The 10,164-nt window shown below is 42.0% G+C and overlaps 1 pseudogene across 1 annotated transcript in view; it reads left to right on the top strand.

The window, feature by feature from the left end:
• The first annotated feature begins 455 nt into the window (after nt 1-455).
• Nucleotides 456-10,164, top strand: part of LOC311125486 — a 30,719-nt pseudogene continuing 21,010 nt past the window's right edge. Inside the window, exons 1-2 of the transcript in view lie at nt 456-540; nt 697-814. The product of the transcript in view is annotated as an uncharacterized misc_RNA (transcript). The remainder of the gene's footprint in view (nt 541-696; nt 815-10,164) is intronic.

The following is a 10,164-nucleotide window of genomic DNA, read 5'->3' as shown; positions in this document are numbered from 1 at the left end:
GCCATCGATGGCCGGTCACAGAGTACAAGCCATAACGTGACCTCCTTATGAAGGCTGGGATGTCAAAGCCTCAGTAATGCTCTAAGATCTATGTGGAAATTCAGAGGGTCCAATTTTGTATCTGCTAAAATAGATGATCACTTCAATTATATCTTGAATAATTTAAAACAGATGGGAAACAACCATGTATAGATTAGAAACTAAGGCTGGTGCAAGTCACGTGGTGGCCAGTGTTGTGTTGATTTGACAGTTTCCCCTTCACTGTGGTTGACTGATAAAGAGTTTCACTACCATAAGTCACACAGAGGCAGGACAGTCAGGGAGAAGACAGGTGCAGACGTACATTAGAGCTGAGGTTAGAAGTAGAAGTTACTGTATTTGACCACAAGTGTGTTAAGATGTCAGAAGGAGTCTATGAAAACTCTAATGGATTCATAGACCATGAGCCTGATGCAATGAATAACATGGACATTGATGACCAATTATATGGCAACGTAAAAGCGTTCAAGCCCAGTCCAAGAGATGGAGTTGTTGCTTCAGGTAAGATTGCACGCACGCACGCACACACACACACAAATTAAACACACACATTACAGGTGAGATTACCCTGTAGTACTGTAGCTTTATTTATCCCAATTATGGATTATGCAGTAAAACACATTACCAAAGTTCTTACTTGAATAATTTGTGATTCAGTTCATGTTCAGTGGTGGAAGAGACCCTCTGGAGTTGCTGCAGTGTGTCTGGGGCTGCTGTGTGTTCTCCTACTGGCTGGGATCATAGGCCTGTCTGTCTACTGTAAGTTTAGTATGTTGTCAAAGAGACTTCAGTAGCCTACTTAATCATACTTAATCATCAATGGTGTGGTAGTTACATGTTTGATTCACTTTACCCTTTTACAGATGGTGTCATTGGTCATCATGACTCAGCAGATAGAGACCAGCTACAGACCAGCTACAACAACCTGACTGCACAGAGAGACCAGCTACAGACCAGTTATAACAACCTGACTAATGAGAGAGACCAGCTACAGACTGAGAGAGAGATTCTTAACAGGAGGCTTACCAATCTCAGTGAGTAAACCTACAGTAATACATTATTATTAATCCCACACACTTTATAGTGTGTCTGTATTCTTTCATTAAGTGTTTAGTGTGATAAGTTGAAGGAAATTCATGTTTCCATCTTGTAGAACAAACCTGTATTGAAGGCTGGCAGAAGTTTGAATCCATTTGGTACTTCCTGTCTACCGAGACTAAAACCTGAACGAGAGCAGAGATGACTGTATGAAAGAGGAGCAGACCTGGTGATCATAAACAGTGATGAGGAACAGGTGAGAGAGAGAGAGAGAGAGAAGAGAGAGAGAGAGGAGAGAGAGAGAGAGGGAGAGAGGAGAGAAGAAGAGAGAGAAGAGGGAGAGAGAGAGAGAGGAGAGAGAGAGAGAGAGAGAGAGAGAGAGAGAGAGAGAGAGAGAGAGAGAGAGAGAGAGAAGAGAGAGAGAGAGAGAGAGGAGACGAGAGAGAATATGGTGACAGTGTACAGGGGGTAGATATGATCAAACATGTAAATATATACAGTACCAGTCAAGAGTTTGGACACACCTACTCATTCCATGGTTATCTTTATTTTTTACTATTTTCTGAATTGTAGTATAATAGTGAAGACATCACACTATGAAATAACACATATGGAATCATGTGGTAACCAAAAAAGTGTTAAACAAATTCAAATATATGTTATATTTGAGATTCTTCAAATAGCCACCCTTTGCCTTGATGACAGCTTTGCACACTCTTGGCATCCTCTCAGTCAGCTTCACCTGGAATGCTTTTCCAACAGTCTTGAAGGAGTTCCCACATATGCTGAGCACTTGTTGGCTGCTTTTCCTTCATTCTGCGGTCCGACTCTACCCAAACCATCTCAATTGGGTTGCGGTCTGGGGATTTTGGAGGCCAGGTCATCTTATGCAGCACTCCATCACTCTCCTTCTTGGTAAAATAGCCCTTACACAGCCTGGAGGTGTGTTGGGTCATTGTCCTGTTGATAAACAAATGATAGTCCCACTAAGCCCAAACCAGATGGGGTGGCGTATCGCTGCAGAATGCTGTGGTAGCCATGCTGGTTAAGTGTGCCTTGAATTCTAAATAAATCACAGACAGTGTCAACAGCAAAGCACCCCGCCACACCATAACACCTCCTCCTCCATGCTTTACGGTGGGAACAACACATGTGGAGATTCATCCGTTCACCCACACCACGTCTCACAAAGACACAGTGGTTGGAACCAAGAATCTCGAAATTGGACTCCAGACCAAAGGACAAATTTCCACCGGTCTAATGTCCATTGCTCGTTTCTTGGCCCAAGCAGGTCTCTTAAACTTATTGGGGTCCTTTAGTAGTGGTTTCTTTGCAGCAATTCGACCATGAAGGCCTGATTCACACAGTCCCTTCTGAACAGTTGATGTTGAAATGTGTCTGTGACGCATTTATTTGGGCTGCAATTTCTGAGGCTGGTAACTCTAATTAAGTTATCCTCTGCAGCAGAGATAAATCTGGATCTTCCTTTCCTGTGGCGGTCCTCATGAGAGCCAGTTTCATCATAGCGCTTGATGGTTTTTGCGATTGCACTTGAAGAAACTTTCAAAGTTCTTGAAATGTTCTGTATTGACTGACCTTCATGTGTTAAAGTAATGATGGACTGTAGCTTCTCTTTGCTTATTTGAGCTGTTCTTGCCATAATATGGACTTGATCTTTAACCAAATAGGGCTATCTTCTGTATACCCCCCCAACATTGTCACAACACAACTGACTGGCTCGAACGCATTAAGAAGGAATGAAATTCCACAAATTAACTTTTAACAAGGCACAACCGTTAATTGAAATGCATTCCAGGTGCCTACCTCATGAAGCTGGTTGAGAGAATGCCAAGAGTGTGCAAAATTGTCATCAAGGCAAATGGTGGCTATTTGAAAAATGTCAAATATAAAATATATTTTGATTTGTTTAACACTTCTTAGTTACTACATGAGTCCATATGTCTTCACTATTGTTCTACAATGTAAACAAATAGTAAAAATGAAGAAAAAGCCTTGAATGAGTAGGTGTTCTAAAACTTTCGGCTGGTAGTGTGTATATATTTATCTTTCTCAACAACAGACATTTCTCTTCAACCTCAAGAAGAGTGTCTGGATTGGTCTGACTGACTCTGTTAATGAGGGGACCTGGAAATGGTTGGACGGCAGACTACTGTCCACAGGGTGAGAGATGATAACTAATCTGTCAATAAGACTCCATTCAACCTTTTTCTATACATGTTACTGTCAATGATGATAGCAGCCAACAAAGTTAACTTTAAGCTGAAAAATGCCTGTATATTATTTAGGATTGTGATGTTCTAACTGTGATGTCTGACTGTTTTTAACCCTGTAGGTACTGGTATTAACCATGATATCTGACTGTTTTTAACCCTGTAGGTACTGGTATGACAAACAGCCTGATAATGCAGGTCCTACTGGGGGTGAGGACTGTGTTGAGATACACAAATATTGGCGTCCTCTAAAGGCATGGAATGACATGCCATGTGACAGCAAACTCAACTGGATTTGTGAGATAAGGGTTTAACATCACCATGACAACATACTGTAACACGTACAGTGTCGTAGCAATATTTGACTAAAAAATAGTCAACTCAAAAATATCTCTCAAGAGACTGGAGCTTGTGAATCCAGAAATTAGACTTTATTATTGCGTAACAAAGCCGAGCCACTCCATGGAACGGCTGTCTCTCTTTGGCTTAGAGATCTCTTATATACACACACAAATGCACAGACATGTATACATAGCTTACAAAGCTACTCCCCTTAAGATCAATGATTAACATCTTTAGCTGCCACGCCACTATTATCTTTGAAAGTCCAATAACACATGTTGTTTATTCCAAAAGGCCATGGGCGCTTTTGCCTCTTTCCCTTATCTCATTTTATTGGTGGCATGGCTCAGACACTTTTAAAAAATAAAATACATACATTCATTAAAGCATGTTTACACATTGTATTGACTATATTCCCTATTTAGACATGCATCTGGACTTATAAAATGTCAATCATGTTGACTATATTTTATCTTTGACATTTCCCAACATTTTCCTTAATGATACATAAAATATTACCATAACAGTAGCCTACAGTGCACACAACGGATGCGAGGAGGAATTGAGGAAGGATGAATTGAGAAAGAGCCCATATGTAAGTCTGTAATACCACTAGTTCCACTCTATGGTGAGTTTAATCTGTCAGTTCAACCACTAGGTGGAATCATCACTTAACCATTCAGCACTGTATCCAACCATCAACATGAGAGAGAGAGCGAGAGAGAGAGAGAGTTACTGTGGGTTATTGTTACACCACTTTCTCACAGATCCAGTTATGATTTTTGTAATATTTGTCATAATTCCATGTCTTTACAGCGTCATCTTGTCCATAGTATCTCAACACAGTCCTCCTGCCCAGAGAACTGACCACCATTATCAGGCTGTCCTGCCCCCCAGTACCTAAACAACACAGAGAACCAGACAGTCAGACACTGTTGTACAAACATCCTTATAGACATGTGTTTTTTTCAGCTGTAAAGACACTCTCTAAGATGAGCATACCATTATCAACACGTATTATTTATTTTTTTACTCTTTCCATTACATTTTCAAATAGTAATTGGCTTCTATGATGCTTCTATAGAGTCTAAACATATATTTTTAGGAACATGATTGGAAGCTCTCTTTCTCTCTCGTTGTTTATCTGGTAGTCTAGTAATTATTATGTTGATGGTTGGATACAGTGAGAAGGAGGAGAGGAGATAGGAGGAGAGGAGATAGGAGGAGAGGAGATGGGAGAAGAGGAGATAGGGGGAGATAGGAGGAGAGGAGATGGGAGGAGAGGAGATAGGAGGAGAGGAGATAGGAGGAGAGGAGATGGGAGGAGAGGAGATAGGAGGAGAGGAGATGGGAAGAGAGGAGATAAGATGAGAGGAGATAGGAGGAGAGTAATCTAGGAAAGACTAATTGAGATAGAGCCTTAGTGTCAGAGAGACATAGAGGAAGAAGTAGAACATTAAGAGAATGAGGAAGAGAGAAACAATAAGACAAATAGTAGTTGTGTTTAGATTTAGAGGAGAGGATGTAGACGTACTGTACTCTGGAAAATGACTCTTCATTATTTTATTACAAACATGTCATGTGATTTGACATAGGTTGAGGCTAAGTAAAAACCTTCACTGTACAAGGGACAACGTGTAGTTGACCAATGGTAACACACTGCACCATGCACCAGTGGACCTGCCTGCTACATACCCACTCACTCATGCATGGTGTCTAATGGGGTCTCCACACGCTCCCTCTCTGTTCTCTGTCTGTGGCCCACAGCAGGTGACAGGATGTTTCAATGTTCTATCCACCAATAAGAAGGATACTTGATATGTGTCCATAATGGCACCATATTCTCTATATAGTGCACTACATAGGGAAATAGGGTGTCCTTAGGGACGCAAGCTTGTAGACCAGACAGTTGTTTGTGATGTCCTCTCCATCCCCTGTTCATTCTCTTCCGTGACATCTTTCTTTCTATTTGAATGTTTTTGGAAGGTTACTTTCATTCAGTACTGTATCCAACCATCAACATCACTGCTAAACGACCAAATAAAGAGAGAGATAGAGAGAGAGAGAGGGAGAGAGAGAGAGAGAGAGAGAGAGAGAGAGAGAGAGAGAGAGAGAGAGAGAGAGAGAGAGAGCGCGAGAGAGAGAGAGAGAGCGAGAGAGAGAGAGAGAGAGAGAGAGAGAGAGAGAGAGAGAGAGAGAGAGATGTATAGCCTACATGCAATGCTACATAGTGAACTATAAATCTTAACATTGACAATGGCTATTGAGTGATATATATGAATATACAGCGCATTCGGAAAGTATTCAAATTTTCCAAATGTTGTTCCGTTACAGCCTTATTCTAAAATGGATTTTAAAAAATGTTTTATCAAGACTCTACAGGCTGGGTGCTGTGTGTTCTACAAGTCACTCTCAACATCTCTATGAGGCTGGCTTTTTGTGAGTGAGACTGTATCCCAAATTGTAAATGTTTTACATTTTAGTAATTTAGCAGACGCTCTTATCCAGAGCGACTTACAGTTAGTGAGTGCATATATTTTCATACTGGCCCCCCATGGGAAACGAACCCACAACCCTGGCATTGCAAGCGCCACGCTCTAACAACTGAGCTACAGGCGACTATGCCCTATTTCCTAGTAGACAACGTCCATAGAGAATTGAGATCTAGGATCAACTTCCCTCCCCCAATCCTAACCTTAACCATTTAGTGGGGGAAATGCAAAACTGACCCAAGATCAGCGTCTAGGGGAAACATCACTGACTCCATATTTATTATTTTAGCCTGCTCCACTAAAGAGAGAGACCAATTAGAGGCCTGTTACAACACAACCGGCCTGGCACAAGACAGAGACCAGCCAGATACCAGTAGTGGTATCACTGACCTGTGTACAGAGAGAGACCAGCTGCTGAAGGAGAGAGACCAGTGCTGGAAGAACAGAAACCAGCTAGAGAGTGAGAGAGACCAGTTACTGAGTGAGAGAGACCAGTTACAGAGGGAGAGAAATCAGTTACTGAGGGAGAGAGACCAGTTACTTAGTGAGAGAGACCAGTTACAGAGGGAGAGAGACCAGTTACTGAGGGAGAGAGACCAGTTACTGAGGGAGAGAGACCAGTTACTGAGGGAGAGAGACCAGTTACTGAGGGAGAGAGACCAGCTACTGAGGGAGAGAGACCAGTTACTGAGGGAGAGAGACCAGTTACTGAGGGAGAAAGACAAGGTACTGAGGGAGAGAGACCAGTTACTGAGGGAGAGAGACCAGTTACTGAGGGAGAGAGACCATTTCCTGAGGGAGAGAGACCAGCTACTGAGGGAGAGAGATCAGTTACTGAGGGAGAGAGACCAGTTACTGAGGGACAGAGACCAGTTACTGAGGGAGAGAGACCAGTTACTGAGGGAGAGAGACCATTTACTGAGGGAGAGAGACCAGTTACTGAGGGACAGAGACCAGTTACTGAGGGAGAGAGACCAGTTACTGAGGGAGAGAGACCAGTTACTGAGGGAGAGAGACCAGTTACTGAGGGAGAGAGACCAGTTACTGAGGGAGAGAGACCAGTTACTGAGGGAGAGAGACCAGTTACTGAGGGACAGAGACCAGTTACTGAGGGAGAGAGACCAGTTACTGAGGGACAGAGACCAGTTACTGAGGGAGAGAGACCAGTTACTGAGGGACAGAGACCAGTTACTGAGGGAGAGAGACCAGTTACTGAGGGAGAGAGACCAGTTACTGAGGGAGAGAGACCAGTTACTGAGGGGGAGAGGGTCAGGGTCAGTGTTCTGACCAATGAGAAGGTAGAGCTGGAGAAGAGGCTCTCTGAGTGTGGAAAGTAGTCAAGTCAGTCACTAGGGCTGCATCCCTCTTCTCTATCCTTCCTTCTCCTGAAGTGTGCACTTGAAGTGTGCACTTAGACATCGGCTGCATTCCGATTCTCTACCCTTAACCAGAAGTGTGCATTGGATTGGTGCAAGCATGGCTGGAGGGAGTTTCCACAATATTCCTCAATCTAGTTCATTTACATTCCTGAGGGGGAATGCAAACTTTGGGAGAAGTGTAGAGAATCAGAATTTATCCAAAGTCCACCCCAGTCGTGGATTTGGCAACAGTTAATTCCAACGTTAGAATATGTTGTTCAATACGTGAAACATACAGTATATTTCTCCAAGAGAGCTAAACAGTTGTTGGAAAATCGGGAAAACCTGTCCTGAAGGGAACTCTACTTTCTGTCCCAGTAATCTCTACTTTCTCCAGATGTGTGCACTTGTTCACTTCCCTTCATGATTTGAATGGAAATGACTGGTATATGGTAATTCCCTGTAGTGCCCATCCCTACACCAACCAATACTTTTATATTTGTGGGAAGTAGTGGACAAATAAACACTTCTGAAGAAAGGAGATATTATTGGAACGCAATCCAGATTAGAATATTGAAAAACCAATATGGTGGACGCTGTGTGTTGTATGTAGATACTGGAACAGTACTGGAAGAGAGGGACATGGCAGTCCCAACGATGAGGACTGTGTTGAGGTGTCCTGAAGGATGGAGGATTTTGGGATCCAGCTGTTACTTCCTGTTTACTGAGAGCAGACTGGACTGTTTGGAGAGAGGAGTAGACCTGGTGATCATAAACAGCAAGGAGGAACAGGTGTGTGAGAGAGAGAGAGAGAGAGAGAGAGAGAGAGAGAGCGACAGAGAGAGAGAGAGAGAGAGAGAGAGAGAGAGAGAGAGAGAGAGAGAGAGAGAGAGAGAGAGATTTATGAATCAGGTAAATTATTAATACTCACATTTCCCACACACTTCTCAATAACTCTTCACACTGATGCCTATATGGCCATTGAGTGCAAGCCATCACATGACTTCCTTATGAACGATGCCACTAACAGTATAACCTTACAGAGTATAACTTCCTGCTACAAGTTGATTGGACCCTTAAAACGTTCTATCAACTGTAGTGGACCACAGACAGAGATAAAAGATACCTGGTGGAGAAGCACATTAGACCAACTTCTCAACTACTTGTCAGTACAGTTAGTATCATACAGTAGATATTACATTGAGGAGTCAGTTAGAAAGATAATCATACAGTAGATATTACCATTAGGAGTCAGTTAGAAAGGTAATCATACAGTAGATATTACCATTAGGAGTCAGTTAGAAAGGTAATCATACAGTAGATATTACCATTAGGAGTCAGTTAGAAAGGTAATCATACAGTAGATATTACCATTAGGAGTCAGTTAGAAAGGTAATCATACAGTAGATATTACCATTAGGAGTCAGTTAGAAAGGTAATCATACAGTAGATATTACCATTAGGAGTCAGTTAGAAAGGTAATCATACAGTAGATATTACCATTAGGAGTCAGTTAGAAAGGTAATCATACAGTTGATATTACCATTAGGAGTCAGTTAGAAAGGTAAACATACAGTAGATATTACCATTAGGAGTCAGTTAGAAAGGTAATCATACAGTTAGCAATCACTGCACCTCAGGCAGATTAAAACACACACACACACACACACACACACACACACATTTACACAAACACATTACTAATACACTGAAAAATGCAAACTGATAGCAAGTCCCAGTGGAATGATTTTACCTTCAATTATGCAAATATATGTACACTTTAAGTCTATTCAGAGATATTAAAGAGGCAATCTCCTTATCAACCTAAACAAAGCGTTGAACCCGACACTGATTTGGTAAAAGGCTCAGGAATAGGGCTGGAGAAATGTAACCACTCCTAATTTTTCATAGACAGAACTATGGATGCAAGAAAACGATCATCGATCAGATCAACATTATAGTTTTAACCATGTTTTAAGGCTATACATACAGCATTATCAATAGGAATGGAGATACTTTGATTCCAGTTTCTACTTCCTCTCCACTGAGAAGAAAACCTGGGCTTCCTCCATCCTTCCACCATTTTAAAGTAGTCAAAGTAGTCACTGGGTGGGTTTTCCTATTGGTTGTAGCCTCCATGGCGTTGCCCGTACTGTCACAGACCCTATAAGGGTACAGATATAAAGATGAGTCCTCTATCTATCTCTATGGCTCTAGTCTCCCGAGTGGCGCAGTGGTCTAAGGCATCGCAGTGCTAGCTGTGCCACTAGAGATCGTTGGTAGAGCATGGTGTTTGCAATGTCAGGGTTGTGGGTTCGATTCCCACGGGGGGCCAGTATGAAAAAAAAGTATGCACTCACTAACTGTAAGTCGCTCTGGATAAGAGCGTCTGCTAAATGACGTAAATGTAAATGTAAGGTTACAGTAATAGGAAGAAACTGAGCTTGTAGAAAACAGCCAGTAGGGGGAGACAAACACTTGTAAAAGTAGGTATTATACCCAACATGAGGGACCTTTCTGACCAGCATCCCATTGACAAGAAGATTATAGACAACACTTAAAACTGACCCTTACCTTGACCCTAACCTTCACCTAATTTGAACTAATTCAGAAACTGAACAGATTATATACAGTGACTTTATATCATAAAAGTTGAAGTTTATA

This window comes from Coregonus lavaretus, assembly GCF_964263955.1.
Source record: "Coregonus lavaretus genome assembly, contig: HAP1_SCAFFOLD_2804, whole genome shotgun sequence".
In the NCBI taxonomy this organism is placed as follows: domain Eukaryota; kingdom Metazoa; phylum Chordata; class Actinopteri; order Salmoniformes; family Salmonidae; genus Coregonus; species Coregonus lavaretus.
The sequence above is the reverse complement of the archived record's forward strand: the minus strand, read 5'-3'. Positions and strand labels throughout refer to the sequence as shown.